The 25,377-nt window shown below is 35.6% G+C and overlaps 1 pseudogene; it reads left to right on the top strand.

Moving 5' to 3' along the window:
• The window catches only part of LOC118001372, a 92,802-nt pseudogene extending 67,680 nt beyond the window's left edge, over positions 1 to 25,122 (top strand).
• Positions 25,123 to 25,377: the final 255 nt, after the last annotated feature.

Here is a 25,377-nt window from a genome sequence, read left to right as displayed (position 1 = left end):
TTCCTGGCTTTTTCCCCCTGATTCTTTAGTCTTTCAAAGTTAATTTTTTTAATTTTCTTTTTTTCTTTATCTTTTTTTTTTTGAATTTTTCTTTTCCCCTTTTTCACCAATAGCTTATCAATCCCTTTTGTAAAAATCTTTTTTATTTTTCATTTTTAGAGTCATATTCTATCCCTTCATAGTAGTTAACCTTATTTTTGGTGTATATATATGTTGTTCTCTCTTTAAAATTTTGGGATACAGTTTCTTCTAACAGACCAAAATATACCCTAAATCTCTAGTGTATGGCTTTGTTCTACTCTCCTGCCTGATCACATTCCCTCCATTTTTTTTTAATTCCTCTTCTTTCTTTTTTCAACCAACTTCTTATCAATTCCTTTTATAAAATCTTTTATAATTTCCATCTTTACAGTCATATTCCATCCCTTCATCATATTTACCCTTATTTTTGTACATATATAAGTTTTTCTTTCTTTAAAATTTTGGGAAGCACTTTCTTCTAACAGACCAAAATATGCCCCAAATCTAGTGTGTGGCACTGATCTATGTGCCAGCCTGATCATATTTGATCCTATTCTGTTTTTTTTTTTTTTATCTTTTTCTTTTTCTTTTTTCTTTCTTTCCCTTTCTTTTCCCCTGGTTTCAGGTCTCTTCTGATTTGTTTAGTTATATTTTTCTGGGGTTGTTGTTACCCTGTTAGCATTTTGTTCTCTCATTCATCTATTGTCCTCTGGACAAAATGACAAGATGGAAAAAAATCACCTCAAAAAAAAAAAAGAACAAGAGGCAGTACCGACTGCCAGGGACCTAATCAATATGGACATTACTAAGATGTAGGAACTAGAGTTCAGAATGACGATTTTAAAGATACTAGCTGGGCTTGAAAAAAGCATGGAAGATATTAGAGAAACCCTTTCTGGAGAAATAAAAGAACTAAAATCTAACCAAGTCAAAATCAAAAAGGCTATTAATGAGGTACAATAAAAAATGGAGGCTCTAACTGCTAGGATAAATGAGGCATGAGAGAGAATTGGTGATATAGAAGAGCAAATGATGGAAAATAAGGAAGCTGATAAAAAGAGAGATAAACAACTACTGGATCAAGAGAGCAGAATTCAAGAGATAAGTGATACCATAAGATGAAACAATATTAGAATAATTGGGATCCCAGAAGAAGAAGAAAGAGAGAGGGGGGCAGAAGGTATATGGGAGCAAATTATAGCAGAGAACTTCCCTAATTTGGGGAAGGAAACAGGCATCAAAATCCAGGAGGCACAGAGAAAATCCTTCAAAATCAATAAAAATAGGTCAACACCCCGACATCTAATAGTAAAACTTACGAGTCTCAGAGACAAAGAGAAAATCCTGAAAGCAGCTCAGGACGAGAGATCTGTAACCTACAATGGTAGAAACATTAGAATGGCCACAGACCTATCCAGAGACCTGGCAGGCCAGAAAGGACTGGCATGATATATTCAGAGCACTAAATGAGAAAAATATGCAGCCAAGAATACTATATCCAGCTAAACTATCACTGAAAATAGAAGGAGAGATAAAAAGCTTCCAGGACAAACAAAAACTAATGGAATTTGCAAACACAAAACCAGCCCTACAAGAAATATTGAAAGGGGTCCTCTAAGCAAAGAGAGATCCTAAAAGTAACATAGACCAGAAAGGAACATAGACAATATACAGTAACAGTCACCTTACAGGCAATACAATGGCACTACATATCTTTCAATAGTTACCCTGAATGTAAATGGGCTAACTGCCCCAATCAAAAGGCACAGGGTATCAGATTGGATAAAAAAACAAGACCTATTGATATGTTGTCTGCAAGAGACTCATTTTAGACCCAAAGACACCTCCAGATTGAAAGTGAGGGGGTGGAAAACCATTTACCATGCTAACGGATACCAAAAGAAAGCTGGGGTGGCAATCCTTATATCAGACAAATTAGATTTTAAACCAAAGACTGTAATAAGAGATGAGGAAGGACACTATATCCTACTTAAAGGGTCTCTCCAACAAGAAGATCTAACAATTCTAAGTATCTGTGCCCCTAACATGGGAGCAGCCAATTACATAAGCCAATTAATAACAAAAGCAAAGAAACACAAGGACAACAATACAATAATAGTAGGGGACTTTAACACCCCCCTCACTGAAATGGACAGATCATATAAGCAAAAGATCAACAAGGAAATAAGGACTTTAAATGACACACTGGACCAAATGGACTTCACAGATATATACAGAACATTCCATCCCAAAGCACCAGAATACACATTCTTCTCTAGTGCCCATGGAACATTCTCCAGAATAGATCACATCCTAGGTCGCAAATCAGGTCTCAACCAGTACCAAAAGATTGGGATCATTCCCTGCCTATTTTCAAACCACAATGCTTTGAAACTAGAACTCAATCACCAGAGGAAAGTCAGAAAGAACTCAAATACATGGAGGCTAAAGAACATCCTACTAAAGAACGAATGGGTCAACCAGGAAATTAAAGAAGAATTAAAAAAATTCATGGAAACCAATGAAAATGAAAACACAACTGTTCAAAATTTTTGGGATGCAGCAAAGGCAATCCTAAGAGGAACGTATATAGCAATGCAAGCCTTTCTCAAGAAACAAGAAAGGTCTCAAATACACAACCTAACCCTACACCTAAATGAGCTGGAGAAAGAACAGCAAATAAAGCCTAAACCCAGCAGGAGAAGAGAAATAATAAAGATCAGAGCAAAAATCAATGAAATAGAAACCAAAAGAATAGTAGAACAGATCAATGAAACTAGGAGCTGGTTCTTTGAAAGAATTAACAAGATAGATAAAACCGTGGCCAGACTTACCAAAAAGAAAAGAGAAATGACCCAAATAAATAAAATCATGAATGAAAGAGGAGAGATCACAACCAACACCAAAGAAATACAAACAATTATAAGAACATATTTTTTTTTAAAGATTTTATTTATTTATTTGAGACAGAGAGAATGAGAGACAGAGAGCATGAGAGGGAGGAGGGTCAGAGGGAGAAGCAGACTCCTTGCTGAGCAAGGAGCCCGATGTGGGACTCGATCCCGGGACTCCAGGATCATGACCTGAGCCGAAGGCAGTCGCTTAACCAACTGAGCCACCCAGGCGCCCATAAGAACATATTATGAACAACTATATGCCAGCAAATTAGATAATCTGGAAGAAATGGATGCATTCCTAGAGATGTATCAACCACCAAAACTGAACCAGGAAGAAACAGAAAACCTGAACAGACCTATAACCACTAAGGAAATTGAAGCAGTCATCAAAAATCTCCCAACAAACAAAAGCCCAGGGCCAGATGGCTTCCCAGGGGAATTCTACCAAACATTTCAAGAAGAATTAATACCTATTCTTCTGAAACTGTTCCAAAAAATAGAAATGGAAGGAAAACTTCCAAACTCGTTTTTATGAGGCCACCATTACCTTGATCCCCAAACCAGACAAAGACCCCATCAAAAAGGAGAATTACAGACCAATATCCCTGATGAACATGGATGCAAAAATTCTCACCAAAATACTAGCCAGTAGATCCAACAGTACATTAAAAGGATTATTCACCACGACCAAGTGGGATTTATCCCTGGGCTGCAAGGTTGGTTCAACATCCTCAAATCAATCAGTATGATACAATACATTAATAAAAGAAAGAACAAGAACCATATGATCCTCTCAATAGATGCAGAAAATGCATTTGACAAAGTACAGCATCCTTTCTTGATCAAAACTCTTCAGAGTATAGGGATAGAGGGTACATAACTCAATATCATAAAAGCCATCTATGAAAAACCCACAGTGAATATCATTCTCAATGGGGAAAAACTGAGAGCTTTCCCCCTAAGGTCAGGAACACGGCAGAGATGTCCACTACCACCACTGCTATTCAACATAGTATTAGAAGTCCTAGCCAAGGCAATCAGACAACAAAAAGAAATAAAAGGCATCTGAATTGGCAAAGAAGAAGTCAAACTCTCACTCTTTGCAGATGATATTTTATGTGGAAAACCCAAAAGACTCCACCCCAAAACTGCTAGAACTCATACAGGAATTCAGTAAAGTGGCAGGATATAAAATCAATGCACAGAAATCAGTGGCATTCCTATACACCAACCAGATAGAAGAAAGAGAAATTAAGGATTTGATCCCATTTACAACTGCACCCAAAACCATAAGATACCTAGGAATAATCTAACCAAAGAGGCAAAGAATCTGTGCTCAGAAAACTGTAAAATACTCATGAAAGATATTGAGGAAGACACAAAGAAATGGAAAACGTTCCATGCTCATGGATTGGAAGAACAAATATTGTGAAGATGTCAATGCTACCTAGAGCAATCCACACATTCAAGGCAATCCCTATCAAAATACAATCCACTTTTTTCAAAGAAATGGAACAAATAATCCTAAAATTTGTATGGAACCAGTAAAGACCTCGAATAGCCAGAGGAATGTTGAAAAAGAAAAGCAAAGCTGGTGGCATCACAATTCCGGACTTCCAGCTCTATTAAAAAGCTGTCATCATCAAGACAGTATGGTACTGGCACAAACACATAGATCAATGGAACAGAATAGAGAGCCCAGAAATGGACCCTCAACTCTATGGTCAACTCATCTTTGACAAAGCAGGAAAGAATGTCCATTGGAAAAGGACAGTCTCTTCAACAAATGGTGTTGGGAAAATTGGATAGCCAAATGCAGAAGAATGAAACTGGACCATTTCCTTACACCACACACAAAAATAGACTCAAAATGGTTGAAAGACCTAAATGTGAGACAGGAGTCCATCAACATCTTAAAGGAGAACACAGGCAGCAACCTCTTCGACCTCAGCTGCAGCAACTTCTTCCTAGAAACATCGCCAAAGGCAAGGGAAGCAAGGGCAAAAATGAACTATTGGGACTTCATCAAGATAAAGATAAAAGATATCATCAAGATAAAAAGCTTTTGCACAGCAAAAGAAACAGTCAACAAAACCAAAAGACAACCGGGAGAAGATAGAATGGGAGAAGATATTTGCAAATGACATATCAGATAAAGGGCTAGTATCCAAAATCTATAAAGAACTTATTAAACTCAACACCTAAAGAACAAATGATCCAATCAAGAAATGGGCAGAAGACATGAAGAGACATTTTTCCAAAGAAGACATCCAAATGGCCAACAGACACATGAAAAAGTGCTCAACATTGCTCTGCATCAGGGAAATCCAAATCAAAACCTCAATGAGATACCACCTCACACCAGTCAGAATGGCTAAAATTAAGTCAGGAAACGACAGATGTTGGTGGGGATGCAGAGAAAGGGGAACCCTCCTACACTGTTGGTGGGAATGCAAGCTGCTGCGGCCACTCTGGAAAACAGTATGGAGGTTCCTCAAAAAGTTGAAAATAGAGCTACCATATGATCCAGCAATTGCACTACTGGGTGTTTACCCCAAAGATACAAATGTAGGGATCCGATGGGGTATGGGCACCCTGATGTTTATAGCAGCAATGTCCACAATAGCCAAACTATGGAAAGAGCCAAGATGTCCATCGACAGATGAATGGATAAAGAAGAGGTGGTATATATATACAATGGAATATTATGCAGCCATCAAAAATAATGAGATCTTGCCATTTGCAACAACGTCGATGGAACTGGAGGGTGTTATGCTGAGTGAAATAAGTCAATCAGAGAAAGACATGTATCATATGACCTCATTGATATGAGGAATTCTTAATCTCAGGAAACAAACTGAGGTTTGCTGGAGTGGTGGGGCGTGGGTGGGATGGGGTGGCTGTATCCAGAGTAAACCACAAATCAATTAGAAAAAGACAGACATCCCAATGGAAAAGTAGGCAAGAGATCCACAGATACTTTACCAAAGAGGATGCCAAAAATTCCAGTGAATTTGCTCAGCTTCATGAATCATCAAAGCAATATAAATTAATATCACAATGGACAAAATATTAGTTCACCAGAATGGCTAATATTAAAAAGATAACAAAGTCAAGTATTTGTTAAGATGCAGAGTAACTAAGACTCTCATATACTGGTAGGCAGAATACAAATAGGTACAATCACTTAAAAAATATTTGGCATTATCTGCTAGAGTTTAACATACATGTGATATATGTTGATCCTGGGATCAAGCCCTGAGTTGGGCTCCCAGCTCAGCAGGGAGTCTGCTTCTCCCTCTCCCTCTGCCTTTCTGCCCTATTCATGTTCTCTCTCTCTGTCTCAAATGAATAAATTAAAAAAAAAAAGTATACTATGATGTCATTCACATGGAAGTCAAAAGCAGGCAAAACTAAACTATGATTCTAAAATTCACAATAGTGATTATATTTGGAGAGGAGAGTAGGAGTAGTAATTGGAATGTGTAGGTTGGGGATTTGGGGGATTTGGTAACATTCTGTTTCTTGATTATATCATCAAGTTGTACTCTCAGTATTTTTGTACTTTAATGTATGTATGGTGGACATCAATAAAAACATTTTTTAAACCTTTGATAGAAAAGATTGTTAGTGTACCCCTGGGTGGCTCAGTTGGCTGGGTGTCTGCCTTTGGCTCAGGTCATGATCCCAGAGTCCTGGGATCGAGTCCCGCCTCAGGCTCCCTGCTCAGCAGGGAGACAGCTTCTCCCTCTGCTCCTACCCCTGCTCATGCTTGTTTCTCTTTCTCTCTCAAAAACAAATAAAATCTTAAAAAAAAAAGGAAAGATTGTTAGCTATTCAGGAATAGATATAAAGTTATATGTAGATATCCTTTGTCCCTTTCTGTGTGGGATCAGATTATATGTATTCTTTCCAATATCTACCCACTTCTGTTTCTGATTTCTTATTTAAAGGAAATGCCGTGACTCTTTTTATTTCCTTTCTTTTGATTATTTTTTTTTCTGTATACCCCCAATTGATACTAATGTAGAGCATAGACTATCATCCTTGGTTTCTCTCCAAAATACTCACAGTGTAGGTCACAGATTTTACTTATGATTTGGGTCAAATGGGGCAAAGTAAGAGGCTCATGCACAAGATCAAATGGTTTAAATATAAAGTTCTTAACTTAAAGGTCTTTCTTGTTATCCTTATCCTCTCCCCCTACACAATCTCCTGCTGAAAAAAAGTCACTGTTTATCTCCTCTTTTTGGATTCCCAAACTCCCTCATGTTTCTTCTCTTCACCGATCTCATGGTTTTTCTTTTCCTCCCTAGCTAACTTGTTGAAATCTCTCATATACTTTTTTTTAAAAAACACTTTATCTCATGCATAGGTTGTACTGGCCATACTCTGAAAGCTAATTTTCCATATCAAAGATGTCTCATTCGTTAATTAAAACCAAACAGTCCTCCCCACTAAGATAAGGGTTTTCTGCTCTCTAGGTAGAGTTCTGCTGCTGGTCCTTAAACTGACAGTCTCTCCACTCTCCTTGAGCCCTACGCTGTATTTATTCACACTTGTTCGTCTTGGTGCATAGCCCACATTAGTACTTTATCTTTTTAAAATTGAGTTGTAATTGGCATGTAACATTATATTAGTTTCAGATGTACAACATAATGGTTGGATATATGCATTTATTGTGAAACGATCACCACAATAAGCCTAGTTAACATCCATTAGCACATATAGTTTTTTTCTTATGGTGAGAATTTTTAAGATGCACTTTCTTAGCAACTTTCAAATATACAACCCAGTATTATTAACTATAGTCACCAACCTGTACATTACTGCTCCAGGACTTTTTATTTATTTATTTATTTGACAGAGAGATAGAGAGCGCAAGTAGGCAGAGTGGCAGGCAGAGAGAGAGGGAGAAGCAAGCTCTCTGCTGAGCAGGGAGCCGGATGTGGGGCTTGGTCCCAGGATGCCAGGATCATGACCTGAGCTGAAGGCAGTTGCTTAACCTACTGAGCCACCCAGGTGCCCCTAGTAGTTTGTTTTTAATTATTTGAGGAACTTCATACTGTTTTGATAGTGGTTACAGCAATTTACATTGCCCTCAAAAGTGCACAAGGGATCTCTTTTCTCTACGTCTTTGCCAAAATGTTATTATTTCTTGTCTTTTTTATAATCGCCATTCCATTGGGTATGAGGTGATATCTCCCTGTGGTTTTGATTTGCGTTTCTCTGATGATTACTGATGTTGAGCACCTTTTCATGTACCTGTTGGCCATCTGTATGTCTTCTTTGGAAAAATGTCTATTGAGGTCCTCTGTCCACTTTTTAAGCAAATTGCTTTTTTTTTTTTTTTTTTGCTAATGAGTTGTATTAATTCTTTATGTATTTTGGATATTAACCCTTTATCAAATATATGATTTGCAACTACTTTCTACCATTCAGTAGCTGTCTTTTCATTTTATTTTTTCCTTTGCTATGCAGAAGCTTTTTAGTTTGACATAGTCCCATTTTTTAATTTTTGCTTTTGTTACCATTTTTTCTTTTTTTTGATGTCAAATCTAAAAAAATCTAAAACACTAAGACTGATGTCAAGGTTTTCTTCTAGGAGTTATATGGTTCTAGGGTCTTACATTCAAGTCTTTAATCTATTTTGAGTTGATTTTCATATATGGTATAAAGTAGTGGTCCAATTTTATTCATTTGCAAGTGATTATCCAGTTTTCACAACACTATTTATTAAAAAGACTGTCCTTTCCCCATTGTATGTTCCTGACTTCTCGTTTATAAATTAATTGACTATATTACTTTATCTTCTAATTCAAGAATAAAGACAGCAGTGGGCCATGTAGCAGCTCAAAACAACAGGGTTGGTTTACTGCTCTTCTGTGTCCCTCTGAGGAATAATTTGTTTCTAGAAGACCTTATCACCTTCTTACAATTTATTGCCAAACCAATATCTTCATGCACATTCATTTGCCTTTTATTTTGCTACACAACCATTACATTTGTAGTTGTCTGATGGATATTTTTATGTGGAAGTCTGATTATTACAATAATTTTATTATGTATGAAACCCAATTAATATTTTCTGCCTACTCATGATATTGGTTTACAATATTGATTATGTCATGCTAATGGTAAAGGATGAACAGGTACTGTGCAAGGACACTGAATGTTTGGTAAGAGTGATGAATGGCAGAGCAAAGGAAATAAATTTCTAAAAATTTTAGAAGCTTATCATATTGATGAAGATATTATGGTTCAATGGTCTGGGGCAAACTGGAACAACCCTTCTGAGGCAAAAGACAAGCTACTATTTATTGCAGCCCTTCTCACTAAAAAAATCAGCTCAATGTTTTGTGAACCTCTGAAGTTTGAGGCAGTATATAGAGCACTTGAGAATTATGCTCTGAATCATGTGTTAGGTGGCTCAAAGGGCTACCAGTTTTGAGTGGTAGACAGACTAAAGAAGAATTATGCATCAGATTCAGACTCAGTGAGAACTGCCTGAAACTTGCACCATTAGTCTCAACATGAGAGTGCGAGAGGTTTCCATGGTGGGTAAGTATACAAGATAGACTGTCTACTAAGCTCTACCAAAAGAATCGCAGTTCAGACCCCCAGAATTCTAGAGCAAGGTCATTCTTGCTTTAACAGAGAACTAACTCCTTGCTGTTCAAAAACAGTTCCTGGTGTGCTCCTGTACTCCCATAGATACTGAGTGTTTGACCTTGGGACTCCAGTGACTATTATCCAGAGAAGAGCTGGTTGAAACTCTGGATGTGGCACAATCCCTTGGGAAACCACAGTTATCTGGTGACAGTTCTATTACATCAGACCCCTTCGACCCTGTAGGGGGCTGTGATGCATGCTGACCAGAATTGACACCTACAGTGGATATGGATTTGCCTTACTTATCTGCAGTGTCTTTGTCAGCACAAGCATCTGAGGAATAATGAAATGCCAATCCATTATTATAGCATGCCATACAACAGCGACTCAGATCAAGGTCTCATGCTATGACGAGAGACATGTGACTCCAAACTACAAATTTTATTGATCAGAAACAGCTGAGCTAAAGCACCAGTAAGATAAGTTGTCATAACTTAGGATGTGGTATGTTTGCTTATCCATTTGGTGCTGAGTCATTAGAATAACTGATATTTGGTGCTGAGGCCTCAGAATAACTGGGTCAGGGAAACAAAGAGCTGAAGTAACATAGGATCCTCTCACCATCACAGTGACCCTCTTAAAATTTGTATTTCCCATTCCTGATCTGTCAGATCAAAAGTCCCAGTTTCCAGGACGGGAACACTTTTACTAGAGAACACAGTAAAAATTCCTCTGAATTTACAGCTCCAACTACAACCTGATCACTTTGGGTTCCTCAATGTCAACAAAAAAAGGGTAATGTAAAGTAATTGACTCTACTTTCCTTGAAGATCTAGGATTGCTGCCACATCATGGGAACAGAAAGGCTCTGTTTAGACCACAAGGCAGTTCTAGTTGTCTGTTTGATTCTGTGCTCAATGATAATGGTGAATGCAGGGAGAAGTAATGATTGCAGCTTTAAAAAGGGAAAGGCATTAAGAGCTCAGACTCTCTGGAGAAGAAAGTCTAGGTCACGCTAGACAAGGAACCTAGGCAGGCTGAGACATAGGCAAAGAGTAAAAGAATTCTAGAATGGTTAATAGAGGAGTTAGGTGGTAAATACCAGTTTCAGACTCAGACATTGAGGGAATGTAGCTTATTGCACTGAGCCTTTTGTATTGAGTTGTTACAGATATTGCAACTGGTCATGACCTATAAAGAAACTTTGGGCTGAATTTGACTTAATGGGATCAATGAATGGAGGACACAAGACCAAAAAGCACAGAAGGTAGACTATATCATACACTTCTTGTGTACCACTTCATATCCTCTGAAGATTTCCAGTAACTTTGCTCAGATGCTTTTTGACAATATCTCATTTAGAACTGTGCCACATAGCCCTCACTTCATACCCCAGAATATCTCTCATGCTGAAACATAGGATGCTTGCTTGCATGAACACACTTGGCCTTCATGAATGCACAAACCAGGACTGCAGGGAAGTTAGTGTCTCTGGGACCATCTTTGACTAATAGGAGAAATGGAGCCAATTAATAAATACTTCTCTCTTTTCGTCCTGCGGTTGGACAATCTTAGACATATTCCAAGAGGCTCCTGAGAAGTTCCTTGCATGATGGAGTACCAGCCCTCATCATGAGGGCCAATTTAGTATGCACCCTTAGATTAGCTTTCCCTTCCTCCCTCTTTTACTCCTCATGTCCTTCTTCCTTTATCCCTGAGGTCAGTTCCCAAATAAACTATCTTCATGCAAGGCTTTGTCTTAGAGGCTCTTTTTTGAGAAAAAAATGATTAAAATAGATTAGAGAAGAGATTAGAGCTGGGGAAGAAAACTGATCAAAATTTTATTTCACTTATTCTGAAGGGATTGTAAGAAAGAAATTTCATAGGCTTTGCCATCATGTACTTCTTACGTGAACCCCTAGATATGAAGCTACAGAAGCTTAGCCATCTGAAGAAGATGAATTGCTATCACTTTCAGACCCAACAACAACAACAAAAAGACCAGGTTTTAATGTTAAAACACTAAAATTGATTTATTGATACTATGCTTGTCAAATAGAGCAATTCATTTGTAATGAGTCTGAACCAAGAATGCCCTCTTATAAAAGTCCTCAGTTTGTTTTTCCTCCATAGAACAATATCCATATAAACTGCAGAGAATCCATTGTTAAAACATGGGAACAGTCTTTGATGATTTTCACTATACTATGTAATAAAGTAATCTTGATTCAAATGCAAGAGAAAACTCTATACCCTTATATTATTTCGCTGAGGCTAAGAGGTTCCACCTGACAGAGCCTTCGTGGAAGCAGCCATTAGAGGAATCGGCACCTTTATAGTTTTGAAGGGCAGGCCCAGATGTGGTGTAGAGAGATTACAGAGTCAAGATTTTTCAATTGCATTTTCTAGTTATTTGTAGGGCTCTCTCTCTCTTTTAGACTGATTTAAATTAAACCCAGACACACTGCTCTAGTTGAAAACAATTTTTGGTAACAGCAAAGCAGAATTATTATGAGCTTCATTATTCTTTTCTTATCAAATGCTGACATATTCAAGATAGATTTATGAATTATTGGTACCCAAATAATCATCTCCTTCATCATTTAAAGTTGATAATTTCCTAAGTTAATACTTAGACCCTTCTTTAATAAGACAGAAATAAAATAAGGGTATAGAGTTTTGCATTTGAATCAAGATTACTTGTATTCAATGTATCTAATGTTAAAATGGAGACAATATTTAATGTAAAAAAATATATTGACATCGAAATGGAGAAATTTAATGTTAAAAACACCTTTGTATTAACTGAGTAACATCTCTATGATGAGAAGTACTATATTAAATATAAACCCATTATGTTGTAAAAAAATTTTTAAAAAACTATAAAGGTGCCTCTCTGGTTCACTTTCCTTTTCCCACGGTCATCTAGAAAAGATGTGAAGACCCAAGCAAAACCTTAGCTTTACCTTATGAACTCAATTCCAAGAAATGGCTTCACTTAAAAATTCAACCTAGCCCATGGGGTGCCTGGGTGGCTCAGTCATTAAGCATCTGCCTTCAGCTCAGGTCATGATCCCAGGGTCCTGGGATCAAGCCCCGCATCGGGCTCCCTGCTCTGCGGGGAGCCTGCTTCTCCCTCTCCCACTCCCCCTGCTTGTATTCCCTCTCTCGCTGTCTCTTTCTCTGTCAAATAAATAAATAAAATCTTGAAAAAAAAAATTCAACCTAGCCTAATGTGATGAGGTTGTTATTTTTTTTTTTTCAGTCACAAAAATGTGAATCACATTTTCTACCTGGAGATGCAACTGATAATTGATCATGGTAGATCAATTAGAATTAGTCCATTTTTAGATGAAAGAGGAAGAAGTTTTGAAAGTATAGGAGGATAAGAAACATGTAAAATTACATAATATGATTGTTGCAAAAATTAAATGAAACTTTGAATCCTGCATTGAGTAAGTAACCACACATAAGCCAACTAGATTTTCTAGATGAACAATCAAGATGACAATTTTTGTATCAGTTCTGTATGTGAAAGGCAGTCCAAAAAACATGTTATCCCTGGAGCACATAGTTTACAGAGAACAGGAAGAGTAATTTATATTAAAACTACCCCCAAAAATCTATACCATATGGTCACTGCCCTTAAAAAGATAGTTTTAGGCACCATTAGTAACTTTTTAAAACATACAAAAAAACCCACAAACATTAAAATAATGATATCTAAAGCTAGATATTTATTAATATTTTGCCATATTTGATATATCTGTATCGTTTCCATGCATATGCTGTACCTTTAGTACCTATGTATTTACTCACAAACAATACATATTATTCTTTGTTTTTAATATGTTACACAAATGACATCGTGTATGTATTCTTTCTGCAATGTTTTTTCAGCATTATGTTCTAAAGATTTTTCCATTCTGAAATCTAATTTTAATGGCTGTGAGGTTTCTACTGACTGTTGTTTTTACCTTTGTTTAGTTTAGTTTGTTTGGTTTTTGTTTTAACAAGCGGTGCTGCGATAAACCTCCCAGGACATGTCTCTTTATGCATGTGTGCTAGAATAGCTGGTTATAGATTATACATCTTTCATCTTATTAGGTGTAGAGAGGCAGTGCATCATACAGTAGGTATGCTGTTTGTGTGAGCTCAGGTCTTGAGTCTGTCATTTACTCTGTGTGTAACTTTACCTCTCTGACTCTGTCTTCTAATCTCTAAAACAACGATAGTAGTAGTAATTGCCTATGGCAGACTGCCTGTTGTTCTTCAATATCCTTTCTCCCTCTGTCCATCCAAGAGTTTCAGGTGCATTCATGACCATCCAGATACAGATTACATTTCTCAACATCCTCCCAGCTGGATGTGGCCATGTGGCTACATGATGGTTAATGGGATATGAGTGGAAGTGATAGATATCCCTGTGTATGTTTGTCCACCTTTTGCCCCTTCCTGCTCTCTAGGTGAGAGACAGAGCAGCCTATTCCTAGAGACAGAATCTCTATATTGAACCTGGTGGAGTTGCCTTGTTAGCCATCTACTACTGGACTGTTATAGGGAAAATAAATAGATTTCTTTCTTATTTAACTATTAGATTTTTACTAGTCTCTTTTTTTAGAGAAGCCCTGTTTACACCCTAAGAAAATACAACTTGTAACATTGTCATATTAAATGACAACTCTTGGAACGCTGCTTAATAAGTATCAATTATTTTTTATCATTACAACAATTGAGAAATTGCTTTCTAAGGTGGTTCACTAATTTATAAACTTCCCCGCAATGCCCAAATTTTCACACTTCATTGCAGTTTTTATATTTTGGCCATCATATAGGTGTAAATTTATTTTTATTAATTTATATTTTCTTAATAAGCTTTTTAAAAATGAAGAACAACAAACATTTAGAAAAGAGTACAAATCATCTATATATAGCTTAATGAGTATTTACTAAGTGATAATATTTACTAAGTGATAATGCTAAGTGTGTTATCAGAAGCCAGAACACCAGAGCTCTTCATGCCTCTTCCTAGTCATTATTACCACCATTCTCCCTAACGGTAAGCATTGTACTGAATCTTAACCATGTATATGGTTATGGGCTGAATTGAAGTCCCAACCCACAGTACCTGAGAATATGACTGTATTTGGATATGGAGTCTTTAAAGATGTAATTAAGTTAAAGTGAGGTCATATGGGTGGACCCTAATTCAACATAAGTGGTATTCTTACACGAGGAGATTAGAACACAGACATGTACAGAGGGAAGACCACGTGAAGACACAGACCGTCTATAAGCCAAGAAGAGACGCCTCAGGAGGAACTAATCCTGCTGACACCTTGGTCTTAAGACTCTTAGCCTCAGAACTGTGAGAAAATAGCTATTCATTGTTTAAGGCCCCCAGTGTATGGTACTTTGTTATGGCAGCCCTAAAAAATGAATACAGTAGATAAGTTTCACCTAGAATGATTAGAATTAAAATCAATATCAGATTCAGAATCTTTTGTGTTAGATCCATTCACTCAACATTAGGTTTGGAGATTTACTGTATTGTTGAACTTGGTGGTAGTTAGCCAATCCTGTTGTTCTACAACATTCCATTATGTGTATATATGACAATTTATTGATCCATGTAATGTGCATAAACATTTGAGTCATTTCCAGTATTTGGCTCTGAAGATTCTTGTATATCTTTTGGTGAACATATATTTTCATTTCTTTTGGGTATTGACCTAGGAATGGAATTGCTGCATCATGGTATACACATATGTTCCATTATAGGAGATTCAGCCAAAAATTTTTCTAAAGTAGTCATACCAACCTACACATACAACAGCAATATAGTTCAGTTGCTCCACATTTTTTTCAGCAAGAGATATTTTCTGTATTTTTCATTTTGGCCATTCGAATGTGTAATAATGGAATTTCAAAGTGATTTTTTAAGATCTTTTATTTATTTGAGAGAGAGAAAGAGAGAGAGCGCACCAGCAGGGGAGGGGCAGGCAGAGTCCCACCTGCATGTGGGACCCCTGGCAGAGCTCCATCCCAAGACCCTGAGAAAGACCTGAGCTGAAATCAAGAGTTGGACGATCAACCAGGTGCCCCTCAAAGTGATTTCAATTTGTATTTTCCTAATTACTAATGAGATTGAACACTTGCTTTATGAACTAGCATATGACCATTTTTCACAAATGTTTCAAGTATACTTGAAAAGAATGTGTATTCTATTACAGTTTGTGTATTTCAAGTATACCTAAAAAGAATGTGTATTCTATTATAGCTTGTGCAGTGTTGTATATTATTTTGATTCAGCCAAATTGGTTATGTTGCTGAAATCTTTCATATTCCTATGAATTTTCATAATAAAATTTCCCAATGATTCTGGATCTGTCCATTTCTTCTTAAGATACTGTCATTTATTGGTTTATAGATTTAGAGACTTTATAAGTTGTTATATATGCCTAGGAGATTAGAACTTTCACTATTTAAAAATATTCCTCCTTATCTCTAATAGTGATTCTTGCAGTAAAGCCTACTTTTTTTCTAATATTAATATAGTTACATCAACTTTCTTTTGGTTAATATTTGCATATATGTCTTTCCTATTCTTTTTTAAAATTTAGTTTCAATAGTTCTACAACCATGCATTAAAGATGCACCTTTTGTATATTATAAATGGCTGACTTTAAAAAAAATTCAATTTGACAAACTTTATCTTAATCATGGTATTCAGACTGTTTAAATGTAATTCAATAGCTAATATATTTGGGGTTAAATCTATTATCTTACTATTTGTTTTCTATTTGTTCTTTTGCCCTTTCTTGTCTTTTTAGATTTTAGATCGATCAAGCTTTTTTTATTATTCTATACTTAACCTTCTATTACTTTGTAATTCATTATTTTACTACTCTTTTACTGGTTATCCTAAAGATTAAAACATGAATCGTGATTTATTACATTTTGATATGAACTATTACTTTTACTACTTCCCAACAATACCTATACTCCTTTCTTACCTATTGTTATTTTGTATTCTACTTCAAATATTTTAACATTTTATTTTTTTTAAAGATTTATTTATTTATTTGAGAGAGAGGGCGCAAGCACGAGTGGGGGGAGGGGCAGAGGGAGAGAAAGAGAATCCTTAAGCAGACTTTCCACTGAGCATAAGCCTGACATGAGGCTCAATCCCAGGACCCCAAGATCATGACCTGATCCAAAATCAAGAGTCAGACTCCCAACCAACTGAGTCACACAGGGCCCCCAACTTTTTCAAGTATTTTAAACCACACAACATATTAGGCAATTTATTAGGCATTCATTCAGATGTATTTATATATTTATCTTTTTCTGTATTCTTTATTTCTTTCTGAATTTCTATGCAGGGTAACTTTTTTTTTTCTGCCTAAAGAACTTAATAATTTTTTAAATAGTGAATCTGCAGGTGACCAACTCTATTTTTATATATCTGAAAATGTTTATTTTATGTTAAATTTTGATGGATATTGTTGCTGTGTGTAAAATCTAGACTGTTTTCTTTCAGAATGTAAAAAAAAAATTCCATGCCATTTTCTTCTGGCTCCTAATGTTTGTGTTGAGGGGTTAGCCGTTAGTCTTTCCCTTGCTTTTTGAAGGTAACATATTTTCTTTCTGGATGCATTTGCTACTTTCTTTGTATCTGTATCTCTGAATCTTTGTTGTGTCAGTAGTTTTATTGTGATATATCTTTGTGGCCTTTCTTTGTATTTGAGGCTCATGATAATGTTAATTTCCTTCAAAAAGGACTAACTTTTGCTTCTAATAGACAGAAATTAGAATAGATGTAGGTCATCTTAATTTACCTTTGGTTGAACTAATTCCAGATGTTTTTCAGTAATAATGATAAGTAGTTTATTTGCAACTTCCTTAGTCTAAAGGTATAGTCTTTTTGGGGGTCTCAACTGAATACCCAGGGTATTTTACCAGGATCTTCTATGATGAGGCCTTTTTGTCTCTCCAGCCCTTGTGATTGTTGAAAATTTTGAGAAGTTTCTTAATCTTATAGTTACCAGTTTTTGTTTGGCTTTTACGCTCTTGGTTGAAAATAGCAAATTGGCAAATATTTTACAAGGCAGGCAACAGTGAATGTTGAATTTACCTCTTTGTTCTTCCTTCTACTTTGGAATTGGCTCCTCAAGTCCTAACTATTTTGATTACTCTTTGAAGTCTTAAAACAGATTTTTAAATTTTACCAGATTTGTTTTGTTTCATGTTAAAAGATTTAGTATCATGCAAAGTTAGTCAGCTATAGTCAAAAGCACACACCCTCTGATTCTCAGTTTAATTTGCATGTCCATTTATTGTAGTGAAGTTGAGGATACTTTTATATATTTACTGATGATTTTGTTTTCTTCTCTGCAAATTCTTTGCCCACTTTTTATTGGGTTGTCTTTTGGTTTATAATGCATGAAGAAGTCCAGATACTATTTTGGGGAAAGGAGACTTCAATATGTCTGCAAATATCTTCCTTTAGTCTGTGACTTGTCTTAATTTTTTTTATTATCTTTTGTCACACAGAAATTTTAAATTTTAATAGACAAATTTCAAACATTTTTTCCATTATAATTTGAGTGTTTTGTGTCTGGTTTAATAAATTCTTCTGTTTCCTGATGTCATAAAGATATCTTCCTAGATTTTCTCTCAAAAGTTTTGCAGTTTTGATTTTCATTTTGAGGTCTTTAATTTACTTTTTCTGGGTTTTATTGTGTAGGGATAGCCAAATGTTTTAGCACCATGTATCAAAATACCAAACATTTCCCAACTGTTTGGTAATGACATTGTCAATGTTTTCTTTTTAAAATTAATTTTAGTACTTTTATGTTAATATTATGTTAATATTATTAGTAACTTTTTCATGTTCACATTACATTTTAGGGACTGTGATCACATCTTACTGTTCTTAAACTCTATCAAACTCCTTAATGTTCATAAAAATTAAGTTCAAGAAAATATTTTTAATAGGTATATTGACCTACATTGATTGATGCTGTATATTGACAAACAACGTAGCACTTTCTACCTATCACAAAATTCACACTCATGATTTCTATCAGGTCTAGCAAAAATTTTGAACATGTGCAACAAAATATTCACTTCTTGTTACTCTAAAATGAAGCTCTAAAAAACAATATTATTAGTACTAGCTAAGATTTATTGATTATTTATTATGTGCTTGGGAATGTTCTAGGAACTTTGTATGTGTTAATTCATTTATAAAAAAGCTGTAAGCCAGGTTATTACTAATATCAACATTTTCATATGAGAACTTCACATTGAAGTTTTACTTATAAAGATAGGCAATGCAGAGCCACTTTATTTAAATCCACCTTATTTTAATTTATAAAATAAATGAAGTATTGCTACAATATAGCTTTCAGGTGAACATTGAATTATAAATGTATTTGTAAATAAAATTATAATTATTGTGATGTATGTCCACATTTATATTTCAGTTTATGAATGCTATTATCATAATCATCAATAACAATTTATTGGAAGCTAACCAGGTTCGTGGTATTGTAAAGGTGTTAAAATTAACTATAATTTGCTTGAATCTATGGAAAGCATTTTGTACGTGGGACTTTCACTAGTCTTTCCTTGATAATGACTGCATTTCAAGGAATAATGTGCTTTACATGCTTCTCTGGTGGTTAAAAACACATTTCACATAAATGGAATAAAGGGCATTTAATGAACTGAGCTCTATGCATGTGAAGGCCAACAGCAATATTAGAAATGGTGTTTATTTTATGGCCCAGAAACTGCATTTTAAATGCTAGTATATGTTTATATGACAGTTCTATTCAATATAAAAGAGTCCCATTACAAGGGAAGTCCTTTACACAGGCCTTTTATATAGTCTAAATAGCATACCCAGCCCTGCAACTCCTCATTTGAGACATTTTTAGAACCTTATTTATGTTAAAGCCATAACAAACTAGCAACTAGAAAACTATAATGGGCACAAACGGCTAATAAAAATGAGATTGTTGAAAATACTTCTTAATAGCAACTAAGGAAGAATCCTGATAAAACAAAGTCAAGGCTTGGTGTATCTGGAAGCCTGCCACCCCAGTAATCACAGACCACAGGTACTCCCCCTTTTCCATCTTTGTTGCTTTCTTGGCTGAAAGCTGAACAGCCAATGCACTTTAAGATTGGTATTTGCCCTATTTTTCATTCTAGTGCCTACTAAACCAGATACGCTCTGGAAAAAATCCTAGGATTGTTCCTTCTCTCTGTACTGATGATTTACTGAGTGAATCCCCTGGAGAATTAGGGCAAATGCTCAGAAACTGGTCAAAGGGGGGAAGAATGTCAGCATGGGTACATACACGAGTCTCCATATGTATGTAAATGTGTGCATGTGTGTTATACATGTAAGGCCCAGACACTTGAAATCTGGATCACTTCTCAGCCGAACTGCTATGTTTAGACAAGCTAGCTAAAATGAACAGGTCAAATCCTTTATTTATAGAGTAAAAACGATTTGATCTGGGGTAGATATCAGCTCTACAGTCAAACATGTGAGCCAAAGTCATTTTTATTGCTGCATCTTGCAGAATTCTGAAATGGTTCATGTGGCCATCCATGTGAGCAGAGGAAAAATTCCCACAGAAGAGTAAGCCATTCAAGTATGAAATGTTGCTTGAATCACCAAAAAACAAAAACAAAAACAAAAACACCAAACCAGTATGTGTTTATATAAGCGAGAGTGTAAAGCAATGGAGAAAGGAACAACCTTAAGTTCTGAACTAGAAGGAATTTCCTAATGAATTTTGCTCACCCAGGCCCTTGTAGCACATTGCTAGGCAGTAGTTGAGGTAGACACCAAAATAATCTCTTTCTATACTTGTGGATACTAGAACCCTGGGGAATATAGTTTGAAAATGATTCACTTAATGTAGTTATTTATGCTCTGAAAAATGGATAAAAAACCATGAATTTTTGGAGTTGAATGCCACCTTTGAAATCAGTGACATTTGCCTCTCACCTCATGTGGAAATTTGCTCTCCAACATCCATGATGAAGGTCCTCCAGTCTGCTTGTGAACTCAGTGCTGGGAAGCTCATGACCTTAAAACTGTCCATATTTACTTGCAAGAAAATTCTTTACAAGACTGTTCCCAACCCATGGATGCTCAATTTATATATATAAGATTATCATCTAAATAAAAATGGCCACCCAAAAACAGTTGGCTCATCTTATAAGGTTCCCACTGCCACTTTTGGAATTTCCTTTTATGACAGAGAAAAATTATTAGCATATATATACATATATATGTATATATTATATATTTTCAGCCTGTGTCATCCTGCTGAGGTCCTGAGCCTATTGTGCTGAGTGGAAGAGAGAACTGGGAGAAGCCAGTTCTCCCAGGAGGCTATGGATTTGTTTACATTGGAAAGGCAAGAAACCGTTGGTGGTGAACTGGAAAAGATCTAGAAACCAGGATACAGTGGCAAGAATGAGCTATCACAAGCAGAAATTTAGGGAAGAGTTTTGTAAGAAATTTCCAGCACATAACTCTGTTTTTACACAATATGTATATATCTAAACAATTTTTAACTGATAACATATTTACTCATTAATCTATAATTTGTCTTTTCCCATTTTACATAATATGGACAGCTCTCCAGGTTTTCCTTTGAAGTCATTTTTTAATAGTGCAAATATTCTATTTTATTGATTTTCTATAATTTATTTAAGTAGCAATTGAGGAACATTCAGATTATTGTCAATACTTTTTCCCCTATAAACAATGTTTCCACACTCTTGTACAATAATCTTTTTTCTGTTATAGGAAAAATCCCAAATGTGGGGTTATTGGGTCAAAGGTTATAAACAGTTTGTATTTTAATGACATTTGCCAAAATACTTCCTAAACCAATGCACAAAGATACTAACTTCCTATCATTGCAATCTCACTGGATATTATCCATAATTTAAAAAAAATATATTTATTTCTTTATTTTAGAGAGAGAAAGATAGTGAGCATGAGGGGTGGTGTGTGGGAGGGGCAAAGTGAGAGGGAGAGAGAGTCCGAAGCAGACTCTGAACTGAGTGCAGAGCCTGAGGCTGGTCTCCATCCCATGACCCCACGATCACGACGCCGAGATCACAACTCTAGCTGAGACCAAGAGTGGGATGCTCAACTGATTGCACCACCCAGACACTCCATATTATCATCTTTTAAATTTTCTTTATTATGACACTTTAAGTTACATTTCCCTCAACTGTACTAAATTCTTTGCCTATTTTTCTATTGGATAATTTTATTTATTTTATTCATTTGTAGATTAAAAAACATTTTTTTTATTTGTTGTAGTTTCCTTCTCCCTTTCCTTCCTCCCTCCTTCCTCTCTGTCACACATTCTTTTTTTTTTTTTTTCTTTTCTTTCTTTTCTCTTCTTTTTACTCCCAGGCTATTTTTTTCATCTAATCTTGTTCATGGTGTCTTTTATCATATCTCAAAGTTTTATGTGGCAAAACAAATACACCTGTCTATTCTTACATGTCTTCTGAGTCTCCATCTTGTTTAATAAAGTCTTCACTTTATCACAATTATGGGAATTCATTAGTCCAATGTTCAGAATTACAGTCTTCTACCATACTCTACTGTGATTTAGCCACACAGGGAGATATAGCAGAAGGCTTGCTTGGTCCCCTTTGGCTTATTACTCCTCCAACACAGCATGAGGAGAAAGTTCTTTCTAAAAAATATACAAAATATAAAAAATATTTTTAAAATATAAAGAATTATTTAATGTTACAGCCTGGAGTATTTATAGCAATTGACTAATTGCTTTTTTAGATTTTAATTCCAGTATAGTTAACATGTAGCGTTATATTAGTTTTAGGTGTACAATATAGTGATTCAATAATTCTATACACTACTCAGTGCTCATAGTGATAAGTGTACTCTTAATCCCCATCACCTATTTCACCCATTCCCCAACCACTTCCTGTCTGGTAACTATAGGTTTGTTCTCTATAGTAAAGAGTCTATTTTTTTAGTTCATCTCTTTTTCCCTTGTTCTTTTGCTTTGTTTCTTAAATTACACATTTGAGTGAATTCCATATGGTATTTGTCTCTCTGACTGACTTATCTCATAGCATTATTCTCTCTAGATCTATCCATGTTGTTGCAAATGGCAAGATTTCATTCCTTTTTATGGCTGAGTAATATCCCATTGTATATATATATACACTACATATTTATCCATTCATCAATCTATGGGCACTTGGGCTGCTTCCATATCTTGGCTATTGTAAGTAATGATGCTATAAACATCAGGGTGCATGTATTCCTTTGAATTAGTGTTTTTATATTCTTTGGGTAAATACTCAGTAATGCAGTTGCTGGATGATAGGGTAGATCTATTTTTAACTTTTTGAGGAAACTCTGTACTGTCTTCCACAGTGGCTGCACCAGTTTGCATTCCCACCGACGGTGCATGAGAGTTCCTTTTTTTCCACATCCTCGCCAACACCTGTTGTTTCTTGTGTTGTTTTAGCTATTCTGACAGATGTGGGGTGATATCTCTTTGTAGTTTTGATTTGCATTTCCCTGATGGTTAGTAATTTTAATCATTTTTTCATGTGAATTGACTGATTGTTTTAACCTATGGTATCTTTTTCTATTTGCATAGGAATGCAGCTTGGGCTAAGTTCTGATATTTTGTTTTCTTTCTAAACTTTCATGACTTTAAAATTGTACTACCTGTGCCTTAAAGATAATGTCTTCAACTTATTCTAGGGCCCTGAATATAATATTTTTGGACTTGGAATATGAATAAGAAAATTAAAATGTTCTCTATTTTCTTATTCTTCATCTTAAGCTTTCGTTTCCTCCTAGCCAAGCTGGTTCTTCCTGTTTAGAGACTTTTCTCCTCCGTTCTTACAACAATATAGTTTCTGATTATGGGATAGAAAGACACTGATATATGGATAACATCAATTTGTATTCTTCTAGTTCCTTTTAAATCTGATTTCAGATTAAAGGTGTTAACATCATGATTTGGGGGAGAAATGTTAGTTTTTGACTTTTGTAGGTTTTAAGATCCCTGAGTCTACTAGAAGAGTTAAAACAATTTTGAAAACAAAAGAGGACTAGCATTATATGATTTTAAGACATATGATAAGCTACAGAAATCAAGACACTGTGATACTGGTGCTAAGACAAAGAAATGGAACATCGTAATAAAATAGTTTAGAAAATGATTTATATGTAATAAACAACTGATTTTCAACAAATGTGTGAAGGTAATTCAAATGGTAAAAGGATCATCTTGTCAACAAAAGGTGCTGGGACAACTGAACATCCATTTGCAAAAAAATAAAAAAAATAAATAAACAAAACTTTGACCCATACTTCACACTATATGCAAAAATTAACTCAAGATAGGTTACAAACTTAAATGCAAGACTAAAAACTACACAATGTCTAGAAGTAAACATAGAAGACCTTTATGACCTTGGGTTAGGCAAAGGTTTCTTAGATACAATACTGAGAGCACAATCCATAAAAGAAAAATTAATCAATCAGACCTTATTAAAAATAAAAATTGTTCCTCTTTGAAAACCGCTGTTAAAGAAAGAAAAGACAAACCAAAACTGAGAGAAAATATTTGCCAAGTATACATTTGATAAAAAACTAATATCTAGAACATCTAAAAAACTCTAATAACTCAATAATATGAAAACAAAGAACCCACTTTTCAAAAATGAACAAAAGTTTTGAACACACGCTTCACCTAAGAAGATAAAAGAATGACAAATAAGCACCAGAATAGATGTTCAATACTATTAGGGAAATGCAAATTAAAACTACAATGCTAGGGCAGAGATTCACTGTGGCTTCTTATTTCAACAATTCTTTCACAGAACCCAGCTGTCCCCACATTCCAAACTTCACTCCAGTTAACCAACCACTCAGAGCCAGCTCTCCAACACCTCTTCACAAATCCTTTGGACAATCTCCAAGCCCCCACTGCCTGCTGTGATGACCAGCCCCTTGCAGGTGCACTTGAACTACCACCAGGACTCAGAGGTCACCATCAATCACCAAATTGACCCAGAGCTCTACATCTCCTACATCTACCTGCCCATGTCTTACTACTTTGAATGTGATAACGTGATTTTGAAGAACCAAATGTTTTCTTCACTGATTTCATGAGAAGAGAGAACATGTTGAAAATTGATGAAGCTGTAGAACCAAGAAAGTGACTACGTCTTCCATCAGGATGTCAAGAAACCAGACTGTGCTCACTGGGGAGTGAGGTGAATGCAATGGAGTGTATGTCATACTTAATAAAAATAAAAGTGTGAGTTGATCACTGCTGGAACTGCACGAAAAGGCCACTGGAAAAAAAAATGGACCCCTATTTGTGTGATTTCATTGGGACTTATTACCTAAACGAGCAGGTAAAATTCATTGAAGAATTGGATGACCACTGCAACCAACTTGTGTAAGATGGGGGCCCTGGATCCTGACATTGCAGAGCCTGTCTTTGACAAGCACACCCTGGGAGACAGTGACACTGATAGCTAAGCCTTGGATTGGCTTCCCTATAGCCATGGGACTGACTTCTGTTACCAAGGCTGTGCATGCATTTGGGTTTATCTTTACCTTCTCAGTAAGTTGTACCAAAACATCAACTTAAGTTCTTTCATTTGTACCATTCTTTCAAATAAAGCAATACTGTTATGCTCCTCCTCCAAAACAAACAAACAAACAAAAAACAAAAACAACCTACTGTGAAATAACACTTCGCTGCACACCTATTAGAATAGCTAAAAATTTAGA

This window comes from Mirounga leonina, unplaced genomic scaffold, assembly GCF_011800145.1.
Source record: "Mirounga leonina isolate KUSES-001 unplaced genomic scaffold, KU_Mleo_1.0 Mir_53, whole genome shotgun sequence".
Taxonomy (NCBI): Eukaryota; Metazoa; Chordata; class Mammalia; order Carnivora; family Phocidae; genus Mirounga; species Mirounga leonina.
This window is presented reverse-complemented; position numbering and strand designations above follow the sequence as displayed.